Consider the following 12,500-nt stretch of genomic DNA (forward strand, 5'->3'; position numbering starts at 1 on the left):
AAGTTTTTCTTAGTCGTATGCCTTTAGAAACCGAACTTAGATTAGCGTTGTTAGTCCAAAATGTTAGATCTGGAAATGTATTTGTTCTTTAATATGTATTAATTGAGAGACTATTATGGTGACAGCTCTGTGAATACAGCAGTGAATGAGACAGACAAGTTTCTTGTCCTCTTGGGAGTTTTATTATACTGGGGAGATAGTTTATTTCTGACAGTATTACTAAGAGTTAACACTTACGTACTTCTTATTTGTCAGCCACTTACTCTAAACATTTTACATGCATTAACCTGTTATTAAACTCATAATTCAAATGTGGAAACTTCCACCAGAGAAGTTAAGAAATCTTGCCAAGGTTACAGAGTCAGTAAGTGACTGAGCTGGAGTTTGAACTCAGGCAGTCTAGCTCCAGAGTCTATGCCTGGATAGTGATAAGTGCTTTGAAGGGTAAGAAAACACAAAAAGTCCAGGGTGATTTGAGAGAGCTGGGAGTGGGGACTATTCTAAATAGGGTGGGCAGGGAAGCAGACTTCAAAATTTAGAGGTGAAATTTGACCGGCAGCCAAACTGATAAGGACTAAAGCATTCAAAGTAGCTGGAATAAATTATTTGTTCTAGGCAGAGAGGACAGCAAGTACAAAGACTGAGGCAGGAAGGGACTGGGGGTGTTTGAGGACAGAAGGGAGACTGGTGTGTCTGGGAGATGGTGAGCAAGGGAGCGTGGGGGCTGGGGGCCAAACTGGGAAGGCCCTTGCATGTTGGGGTCAAGAGTGCAGATTTTATTCTAGGGGCTGTGGAAAGCCATTGAACTCTTGGCCCCAAGGGGTCCTTGGCCTCCCAAAGTGCTGGGATTAAAGGCATGAACTACCACTCCCAAATTAAGTAGGTTGTGACATTTAAATACAGTAATACCTTTATGGAGAATGAATTATTAAGAGTTTACGAGTTTAGAAGCAGAGACAAGACTAGAGATTGAGTCTTATTTTGAATAAGTTAGGTTTGAGTGGACTTTAAATATTCAAACAGATGTTTTGTCGGCATTTGGACATGCAAGTTTGGACTCGGAAGAGTTTAGGGCTAGAGATAAAAATTTGGGGTCCATTAGTGTATATAAATCAGTGGTTCTTAACTCTTGAGTGCACATTTGACTCACCTTTAAAAATGCTGATGCCCAGGCTCCATTCCTAGAGATTCAGATTCTGTGGGTCTGGGTTTGGGTCTAGACATGGTTTGTTTTAAAGCTATCTAGGTCACTCTAATGTATGATGAGGGCTGAGAACCACTGGTGGAGGTGGTGTTTAGAGCCAAGGATGGGCCTGGATCAGTGTAATCCTTTAAGGCAAACTTGTCCAACCTGTGGCCCACATGTGGCCCAGGACAGCTTTGAATGCAGCCTAACAAATTTGTAAACTTTCTTAAAACACTATGAGATTTAAGTTCATCAACTATCGTTAGTGTTAGTGTATTTTATGTGTGGCCCGAGACAGTTCTTCTTCCAGTGTGGTCCAGGGAAGCCAAAAGATTGGACACCCCTGGCTTAAGGCAATGGGATAGCTAGGGAAGAGAAGCAGCTCAGGGTACTGGGCACCCCAGCAGGTAGAAGTTGGATAAAAGAGGTAGAACAGCAAGGGAGACTCACAGCAGTAGCTGGAGAGGTAGGAGGAGAACCAGAAACTGATGTCTGAAAACCAGAAGAGGACAATGATTCCTGAAAGTGGGAGCAGCTGTGCCAGATGTTGCTGAGCGCTAGTGAAGTGAATGCGGTCAGAAGGAATTGAAACCAGCGTCACTGAGGAGTGGGTCTCAGAGGTTCAAACCACAGTTTTAGGAGCTGTGGATTCAAATCCTACCCCCGACACTAGTTTTCTATGTAAAATTAAACAGGATGCTCAACTCTTAGCCTCTTTTTATCTTTGCTTATTTACCAAAATGTGACTGAATATCTCAATGCTTAAAGAAAGGAGATGATAAACAGACAGCTTTATTCCCCTCTCCCATTCCCAGACAAAAGCCAGTTCTTTTTTTTTTTTTTTTTTTGAGACTGAGTCTGGCTCTGTCGCCCAGGCTGGAGTGCAGTGGCCGGATCTCAGCTCACTGCAAGCTCCGCCTCCCGGGTTTACGCCATTCTCCTGCCTCAGCCTCCCGAGTAGCTGGGACCACAGGCGCCCGCCACCTCACCCGGCTAGTTTTTTGTATTTTTTAGTAGAGACGGGGTTTCACCGTGTTAGCCAGGATGGTCTCGATCTCCTGACCTCGTGATCCACCCGTCTTGGCCTCCCAAAGTGCTGGGATTACAGGCTTGAGCCACCGCGCCCGGCCAAAAGCCAGTTCTTACCTGGGGTTTTGGCTCTAGCTTTCTCTCTGCCTGGAATGCCTTTCTGGATATATGGATATATGGCCACCTGGCCCAGTGCTCTCACCACCTGTTTGTGAGTCCTTCCTCAGCTGTCCCCTTCTCTGAGAGCTTTCCTCTGCTCTTCCTACTTAATGATGTGACTCACCTCCCCACCCGCTGGGACTCCCAGTTCCCTACCCATAGCACTTGTCGCCTTCTAACAGACTGTGTGATTTACTTATGTATCATGTTTACTGCCTGGCCTCCCTGCAGGAATGTAAGAAATCTTTGTTTTGTTCATTGATGTCCCCCAAGAATCTGGATTGCTGAGCAGTGCCTGGTCTATAGCAGCCTCACAGTTGGTGCTTGGTAGATACTTGGTGACTGAGTGCTGACTCCATGACAGTGATTGTCATCCTTTGACTCTGCTCCGTTGCATTTGAAAAGTTGCATGGGATCTGCCACTTCTCTCCATGACCCAACTATAGAGACTTCTAAAGTGTGGCCTCTCCCCTCTACCTCTGTACTGTCATGCCTATTGAAATGACTCCATTTTGGTGCCATATAAGTAAGAACTAATACATATGTATGCAATTTGAATCATAATTTTCCTTTGTTTAAATTTATGTTTGGCCTTTTTTTTTTTTTTGCTATTTGTGGCTATTAAGACTTTTCATGATTTTCCCCTCCAAATATCACTTGGAATTTTCATGTTATTATTTTAATTTTTTTGAGACAGAGCTTCACTCTGTCACCCAGGCTAGAGTGCAGTGGCATGATCGTGGCCCACTACAGCCTCTACTGGGCTCAAGTGATCCTCTCACCTCGGCCTCCCGAGTAGCTGGTACTACAGGTGCATGCCACCACGCCCATCTAATTTTTGTATTTTGTTTGTTTGTGTTTGTAGAGAGAGGGTTCTGTCATATTGCCCAGACTAGTCTCAAACCCTGGGCTGAAGCGATCTGCCCACCTCTGCCTCCCAAGGTGCTGGGATTACAGTTGTGAGCCACTGTACCAGGCTTTACTTGGAATTTTTAAAGACTTCAGAAATTATTTGAATGTTAATATAGGAAAGTGGTAGTAATAATTAGAAGCAAATTACATATATGAGAAACAGTATTTAATATATTTTGGAAACCAAGTGTTATGATAGGAATCAGAAATTTTCAGTTGTCACTGACAGTAAAAATCATTGCAAGAAGCAGTTTGGTGCTGTGGAAAGTTCATAGTCTTGGAAGCCAGGATACTTGGTTCTTAGGTTTGTTCAGTAATGTTAGCCACCCTACAGTGAGTGTCTGCTATCTACCAAACACTCTAAATGCTTTCCAGACAGCAGTTTTGATTTTACAATATTACTCATGGTTGCCATTACTACACCTTTTTTTGTTTGTTTGTTTTTGTTTTTTGTTTTCTAAGACATAGGGTCTCACCGTGTTGCCCAGGCTCATCTCAAACTCCTGGGCTGAAGTGATCCTCCTGCCTCAGCCTCCCAAGTAGCTTTGAGTACAGGCAGGAGTCACTGTGCCTGGCTACTACAGCCTGTTTATAGATTGAAATACTGAGTTCCAGAGAAAAGATAAGCAAGAAAGAAAAGATTCTGTTCTGATATGAACAGAATCATTTTGGAGACCATGTGGGGCACATTTAACCCCCATACACTGTCAACTAGAGAGTTTGGTTAACTTACTATCTCTACCTTAAGGTAAGACACAGTCTCCGAGGACCTACATTTTATGACCTGTGAGATCAGGATAAGGCTATCCTGCTAAAACACTTAAATAACAGAATTTATGGCCGGGCGTGGTGGCTCACGCCTATAATCCTATCTCTTTGGGAGGCCGAGGCGGGCAGATTGCCTGAGTTCAGGAGTTCGAGAACAGCCTGGGCAACATAGTGAAACTCCGTCTCTACTAAAATACAAAAAATTAGCTGGGCGTGGCTGCGTGTGCCTGTAGTCCCAGCTATTCAGGAGGCTGAGAGAGGTGAATTGCTTGAACCTGGGAGGCGGAGCTTGCCGTGAGCCAAGATCGTGTGTGCCATTGCTCCACCTTTGGCCACAGAGCGAGACTCCGTCTCAAAAAAAAAAAAAAAAAAAAGAATTTATGTTATAAAATATAAAACTTTAAACAAATGTTTGGTATCATTATGCTGCTGAAAATACAATGTTCCAACAGTGTCCTCTGTTCATTTTATACCCACAGTGATGCTTATTATTTTATTTATTCGAATGCATCTGAGATGCCAAGCTCAGGAGATTTTTGGAGTCCTGCTCTGTGTGCCCGTCTGCCAGGTGGCCCTACACTCATAAGCACTCTTAGGTGTTTACACTTCCTTCCCCTTTCTGGTCAGGGTCCCCAGCTCCCTGTGGAGTCTCCTCTCCAGGAGGTGGGGTGGGAGCTGATGCCAGCAGGGAATGGGAGGCCTATTGCTCTCAGTGATGCTTATTATTTTATTTACGTTCTTAATGGTTTGAGTTTTTGGGTTTTTAAGAGATGGGGTCTTGCTTTGTTGCCTGGCTGGACTTTAACTCCCGGGCTCCATTGTGCCTCACTTGTTTCATTTTTCAAATTTTATTATTTTGTAAATTTACCTTTTATAAATTAATCTTTAAAAATGTGTGTGTGTGTATCTATGAACAATAAAGGATCTCCTGGTCATCTCTGTCCCCATCCACCCAGCTCTCTCTTCTTTACAAGTAAATCACCATTGTAAGTTTCTTGTATATTCTTCCTGCATTTCTTTATGCAAATACAAACAAATGTGAATATTTTTCTTATTCTCTTCCTTCCCCCCAGAAAAGGTACCGTACACACACTATTTTCTCTTGTTTTTTGTTTTTTTTTTCCTGCCTGACAGTATTTCCTTGTTTTTGTGAAGACTAGACCATCTAAAATTTTGTGTACTCGTAATTATTTGATAGCATAAAGACTTTCAAGTCTCCATCAGCTGACATAATTAATTTTCAATGAACATACCTTTGGCAAGTCTTCTTAGGCTTATTTTTGTGATTTTAAATGCTTCCTGCCTAGCTCTAAAAGGAAAACCTGGCACCATCTTCAGAAGTTTCAGAGTTAATGAAGTATCTCATGTTTCAGCCTTTGCGTGTACAGAATAAATATATTTTTCTCAGTACACTTACCCATTATGGTGTTCTCAGTTTGTGAGCCCTTGCTATAATTTTCAAAGCTTTCTTTTATCATTTGTCTTCCAGATAAACCAGCTACTTCACAACTAGGAACTTTTAGTTGCTGATTATTAAATTCTGTCAAAACTGCCTGGTTTTTTGTGGTCAATATTTTAATCTCCCTTATCTGCAATCCTGCCAAACTTCCCCACCTTCCCCTTCCCTCTAGAAAAATAAAATCCAACTCAAACCATTATTTAGCAAACCACTCTCACAGAGTGAAATTCAGAAAAAATTTTTGTTTCAATAAAAAGATTTTGAAAGATTTAATCACTTCAACAAAAGTCTAGTTAAAAAATTAAAATATTATATTAATTGAAGGACAGTAACAGTATAATGAGGGAGCAAAAATAGAGAAAGCAGCTGACATTGCCAGAAGGTAAGTCGAGTTCTGCTTTTTCCCACATGTGATTGTTCAGGACGTGTGGCTCGGAATGTGTGAATTAGTATAGTAACTACAGCAGAGTCTCTCTTGGGTTGTGTTATTTGCTCAATTGCGAGATAGCAGATATATAAAATTATTTCTCCTAGATTCCTCTCCTGAAATCTTAACTGCGGTCTGCTTTGTGGAATTTCTTCTTGAAAAAACTTTTTTAAGAGTATACTGATTGATATTTGTTCATGGGCCATCTGAAGATTCTGGATGTTTTATTTTATTTTATTTATTTCATTTCATTTTTTTTGAGACAGTCTCCCTCTGTCCCCCAGGCTGGAGTGCAGTAGCACGATCTTGGCTTACTGCAAACCTTCGCCTGTCAGGTTCAAGCAGTTCTCCTGCCTCAGCCTCCGGAATAGCTGGGACTATAGGCACGCACCATCGCACCCAGTTAATTTTTTTTTTTTTTTTGTATTTTTAGTAGAGATGGGGTTTCACCATGTTGGCCAGGCTGGTCTCGAAGTCCTGACCTCAGGTGATCTGTCCGCCTTGGCCGCCCAGAGTGTTGGGATGACAGGCGTGAGCCTCTGTGCCTGGCCTGGAGGTTATTTTAAATAGTATTTTTGGGGGGAATGAAAATAAATTTTGTGAAAATTAGTAATACAGAATTGATTTTGTGTTTTTTTATCATTCATTCATTTACCAAATATTTATTGAGGCCTGTTCTGTGCTAAATGGTGGGGAGATGGTGCTGAACTAGACAGAAGAACCCCAGTATGCCTGCTAGCTCTTCCCGTGTTTACATTTTGATTTTCTGTGCTGCAATGCAGTAGATGAGCTTGGCATTGAGAGTGAGTAGTCTTGGATTTAGGTTTTGAAAAAGCCAGCTATTTATTTATTGTGAGACCTCTGGAACTTAAAACTGTGAGCCAGGTACACCTGTAATCCCAATACTTTGGGAAGCCAAGGTGGGTGGATTGCTTGAGCCCAGGAGTTCAAGACCAGCCTGGGAAACTTGGCTAAACCCCATCTCTACAAAAAATACAATAATTATCTGGGCATGGTGGCACGCCCCTGTAGTCCCAAGCTACTCAGGAGGCTGAGATGGGAGGATCACTTGGGCCCAGGAGACGGAGGTTGTAGTGAGCCCAGATCACACCACTGCACTCCAGCCTGGATGACAGAGCAAGACCCAGTCTGAAAAAGAAAGAAAACCCACAAAAACACTGAGTCAGTCTTTGATCTGCACATGGAGGAATCTTGTTAGGGTGGTTGGAATTAATTAGTGTGTGTGAGAACATTGTTCTCTGCAGTGGTCTTTATAGTGTCCTTATACAATTCATGGTCACTTTTCTGGATCCCTCGCATTTTCTAGCTGCATTTTCCTCAACTGGGTTTGGGAAAAATTAGGTCTGGAGTTTGGGAGGGGAGCTGTTTTTACTTTACAGGTGAGGTAACACCATACGTGTTGAAGTTTTACAGGAGTGAGTGAAACCAACCTCTGATTTTTGGCTCAATACTGACCCTTGGACTGGAGAGTCCTGTCGTCAGCAACAAGAACACAGTTTAATGAGAAGCAATTAAGAGTGCAGTCTCCAAACCATAGTCTTAATTTCAAATTCTTGCTTCTCCTCTTACTGCCTTCTCAACCTTAAGCAAGTAACTGGAATATCTCTCATAATATACCATAGGATTAATTAATGCTGTAGTTAAAAGAAAAACACCAGCTATATAATTGTATAAAAGACTTAATAAAATGTGGACGATTTAGGCTGGGAAGCCGTTAACTAGCCATTCATCATTAAAGAGTGAGGAAGCAAGAGGACCCACTTGAGTAGGCTGGGACACTTTGCTGTGGTTCAGTTTTATGTTTTGCTTTTGTTTCTAATTGGAGCTGTTCTGAGACATCCTGATTGTCAGAATGTGAAGTGGAGGGAGGAGGAGGAGCTCTGGAGCCAGGCAGCCCGAGTTCAGACTCCAGCAACCCCATTACTGGCTGTTTAACTGTGTCATGCCTTATCTGCAGAAAAAATGAGTTAATACACACATAGTAAACAGTGATAACTTCAGCTGTGATTATTTGAAAGGTACCTTTTGAGCAGCTTCTTCTGCAAGAGGACATCCGGAGACACAGGAATAGAAATGATCCGATCAGAGTAATTAAAGGCTTTTACTGAGCTCTGAGGTCCCAAACAGGGCACATTCAGTCAGCCTAAAGCTGTGAAGAAGAACCTTCAACATAAGGTAGGTGTTCTCTTTTAGGGTAGTGGAGAACCACGTCATTAGACTAGTACTGTAAGCAGTGCAGGGTTAGAACTTACTACATTTGTGCTGTTTGATTTGGGAGATAGTGCCAGATGTTGGGCTCCCTCCTGCCAGTAGATAACAGGGATTTCTTTTGTGTTGGCTAGTGCTGCAGCCTTCCAAAATTGCACGTTTCCAAGTGTTTGTATTGAATTTCTGGCCAGGGTGTCCATGTCTCTTCTGCTCAGGGTGCTGGCCAGGGTATGTGCTGACTGCTACACTGTTCCCAGCCCTCTGCCTGGATTTAGTCATCAGTGTTGGAGCCCCCAAGTCTGCTTACAATCTCGCTACTCTTTCCAGCGAAGTCTCCACCTTCTGTTTCACTGCTTATTTCTTGACGATGCAGTTTCATTTTGGATGCAGACCTCTTGGAGCCCTTTGTCCCAGGGAAGTTAGATGTTCCTTGTAGCAAATACCTTACTTCAGGAATAAACAGAGTCTCGTTTGAGCCCCTGCTATGTATAAAACACTCCCCCAGGGCCCTTGTACAAACATGAGTTAGAAATGTATTGTTCCTGTATTTCACAGGCCCACAGACCAGTGATGGAGCAAGCATGTACCCAGATAATTTATCCGCATATGATTTGGTCCTGTTTGAAAGTGGCCATGGGAGAGGTGGGAATGGTGTATGTTGACACACAGGAGGCCAGGTGTCAGGCTTCGGGCGTGGGGAACCTTCATAAAGCAGGAAGCATTTGAGTTGGATATTGAGAATGAGTGGGGGCTGAAAGGTTTAGAATAGAGAGAACAGGCCGGGCGCGGTGGCTCAAGCCTGTAATCCCAGCACTTTGGGAGGCCGAGGCGGGCGGATCACGAGGTCAGGAGATCGAGACCATCCTGGCTAACACGGTGAAACCCCGTCTCTACTAAAAAAATACAAAAAACTAGCCGGGCGAAGTGGCGGGTGCCTGTAGTCCCAGCTACTTGGGAGGCTGAGGCAGGAGAATGGCGTGAACCCGAGAGGAGGAGCTTGCAGTGAGCTGAGATCCGGCCACTGCACTCCAGCCTGGGTGACAGAGCAAGACTCCGTCTCAAAAAAAAAAAAAAAAAAAAGAATAGAGAGAACAGTTAAATTAGGTCATTAAAAATGTGTGGAACACCTGCTGGGTGCCAGGCACTGTGTGTAAAATCAGAGGAAGGTTGACTGCACTCACTCTGCTGTCTCTTCTGTGCTGCTCCCTAAAGCTCAGCAGGTGTTTATTCACCAGGTGACTGCTGCCTTTCCCAAGCCACCTGGCAGACACATGTTTTACCTCTGAAATCATCTCTGTGAAGCTTTCCTGACAGCCCCTCTGTATGAGTTTCCCAGGGCTGCTGTAACCAAGTGCCACAGACCAGGGGCTTAAACAACAGTAATGTGTCATCTCAGTTCTGGAGGCTGGAAGTCTAAGATCAGGGTGTGGGCAGGGCTGGTTCCTCCTGAGGCTGAGGGAGAATGGGCCCCATCCTCTCTCCAGCTCGGTAGTCGGCAGTCCTTGGCATTCCTTGGCTTGAGGAAGCACTGCCTCAACCTCTGCCTTCATCTACACTTAGTTCTCCCTGTGTGTGTCTCTTTGTCCACATTTTCCATTTTATAAGGACAGAAGTCATTTTGGATTAGGTCTGCCTTGTGGACCCCATCTTAATGAATTATATCTGTAGCGACCCTGTTTCCAAATAAGGGCATATTCTGTGGAACTGGGGGTTAGGGCTTCAACATGTGAATTTTGGAGAGTGGACACAATTCAACTCATAACATCCTCTCTCAGTTCTTTCTACCTCCCACACATGGACACTTTTCCCCTGCTGATATACTGTAAGTACAGTTCTGTCATGCACTAAGAGAATTTTGTCTGTCATCTCCTACTCTTTGTATTTTTTAATCTCTGGTGCCTTGCATGTAATGTGGAAAATGTCTCCAGTGCAAGTATATTGTGTGTCAGGAGTTAGAAATAAGGGAAGATACTGTAGAGATCACCCCTCTTCTTGGTCTCCTATTGACAATTCCAAAGGCTCTCTGGAGTTGGGTGCCAGGTGGCCAAGGACTAGCGGGGGATACCACTTTCATTATCTGCTGACTTTTCCCCACGGAGCAGTATTTCATTATTAGCTGACAATCAAAGAGCATTCTAATGGACAAGATCCTTTGGGTCCTCCAGCAGGCATTTTTCACAGAGGCTTGCTTTAATGGCTCTCTTCTTCCTTGTTTCAGCCTTAGGTTTTCATATTCTAGCTTTAGGGACTCAAAAGTAAATCATGTGAATACTGGGAATAGTTACCATTAGCAAAGATGTTTGTGCCAGAAGGGAGATGCCAATAAATAATTGAATCTGTCCAAAAGTTTCAGAATTCCCTCATTATATATTTTAGAGAAGCAAACATTTGTCTGGTTTCTGACCTGAGGTTTAGTTATACATTAATAAAGATGGATCATGCTGGGGCTGCAGTGCGTCTGTTAAGAAAAATATTCCAACATACCGTACTTTGTTATTTCTGGGTCAGTAAATAACGTACTAGGCAGAGTGGTGTTTTCTGGGACATTAGAAAAGGGATGTTATTTGGACTAAATAGTGCTGTTCCGTCAGGATTTTCTTCAATGCCATTTAGCAAATCAGCTGTCCTTAGTCTGTCCAGCTAGCAAGAATTTGTGTAATGCATCAGGGTACTTTACAGTTTTCACACTTCAAATATCACATGAGGGGTTCTTCACTAGGCAGCTGGAACCCAGTCTAGCAAAATTAGAGGAAAGGCCCTAAGGAGATTTATCTCTGTTAAGAGAAAAGTTAACATTTTCAGGCTAAATAGTTGAATCTACTAAAGATAACAAATAATGTCTACTATCTCAACCCTCCAAAGATTGAAGAGTGTTAGGATTGTCATTTGTGTTTTTTTGTGGGGTAGTTGAATAAAATTGGGCAGCTAAAATTTTCAGTTCCATGTGCCTCCTAAACAAAAATCAAAATAAGTAGTTTGTGAAGTGACTGCAGACAAGATAGGAACTGTGCTGCATGCTGTTTTTTGTAAACAGATGACATTTTCTTTCTTTCTTTCCTTTCTTCTTATCTCTTCTCTTCCTCTTCCTCTTCCTCTTCCTCTTTCTCTTTCTCTTTCTTTCTTTTTTTTCTTTTCTTTCTGCGGGAGTCTAACTCGGTCGGTCGCCCAGGCTGGAGTGCAGTGGTGCGATCTTGGCTCACTGCAATCTCCGCCTCCCGGGTTCACGCCGTTCTCCTGCCTCAGCCTCCCAAGTAGCTGGGACTACCTGTGCCTGCCACCAGGCCCGGCTATTTTTTTGTATTTTTAGTAGAGATGGGGTTTCACCGTGTTAGCCAGGATGGTCTCGATCTCCTGACCTAGTGATCCCCCTCCTTGGCCTCCCAAAGTGCTGGGATTACAGGCGTGAGCCACCGTGCCTGGCCAACAGATGACATTTTCTAACCAGGCACATGCCATCCAATTTATCTGTCGATCATACCAAAAGCAGCAGAACTGAAGCGGAAAAATGATTGTTAAACACATTGAATTGCTTTTATGTCATTTAAGATAGTTGGTGTAAGTGTCTTGACTTTTTTATATTTGGAAACATTAAATAAAAATGGAAATAAATTTTTAAAAAAGGGATGTTAATCTTAAGATAGCTGTTCATCCTGATCTCAGTAGTATCAGTCTGAAAAAGCATGCTGAAATGTCTTCATCTGCTGGGCGCAGTGGCTCACGCCTGTAATCCCAGCACTTTGGGAGGCCGAGGCGGGTGGATCACCTGAGGTCGGGAGTTCGAGACCAGCCTGACCAACATGGAGAAACCCCGTCTCTACTAAAAATACAAAATTAGCTGGGCGTGGTGGCGCATGCCTGTAATCCCAGCTACTAGGGAGGCTGAGGCAGGAGAATTGCTTGAGCCTGGGAGGCGGAGGTTGTGGTGAGCCGAGATCGTGCCACTGCACTCCAGCCTGGGCAACAAGAGTGAAACTCCGCCTCAAAAAAAAAAAAAAAAGAAAAAAAAAAATGTCTTCATCTGAAGGCAGGCAGAGACCAGCTCATGTAAGGTCTGGAGGTGCTTTCTTCTGAGAGCAAGAAGAATCATGGAGCGTTTCAAACACAAACGAAGTAGACAGCACGGTGTGATGAGTCCTGCACTAACCATCCAGCGTCAGTGATCAGCTCATGGCTAGTCTTGTGTAACTTCATCTCCCTTCCCCCCACACACATTTTAGGAGCATTTCAGATGTCATTTTATCCAGAAACATTTCTGTATCTAATATAATCATAATAATACTACACCTAAAATGTAAAACTAATTTCTTTTTTTTCTTTTTTTTTTTTTTTTT

At 43.2% G+C, this 12,500-nt stretch overlaps 1 protein-coding gene across 12 annotated transcripts in view; it reads left to right on the top strand.

Moving 5' to 3' along the window:
- Nucleotides 1-12,500, top strand: part of ADD1 (adducin 1) — a 92,265-nt gene that overhangs the window by 17,189 nt on the left and 62,576 nt on the right. The window contains exon 2 of one of the 12 annotated variants that reach the window (XM_025384737.1): nucleotides 7,980-8,136. The exons of the other annotated variants lie outside the window; for them this stretch is intronic. The gene's annotated coding sequence lies outside the window, so the exon portion shown is untranslated. The remainder of the gene's footprint in view (nucleotides 1-7,979; nucleotides 8,137-12,500) is intronic. 12 annotated transcript variants of the gene reach the window in all.

The sequence above is a fragment of the Theropithecus gelada genome, chromosome 5 (assembly GCF_003255815.1).
Source record: "Theropithecus gelada isolate Dixy chromosome 5, Tgel_1.0, whole genome shotgun sequence".
NCBI classification, from domain to species: Eukaryota; Metazoa; Chordata; class Mammalia; order Primates; family Cercopithecidae; genus Theropithecus; species Theropithecus gelada.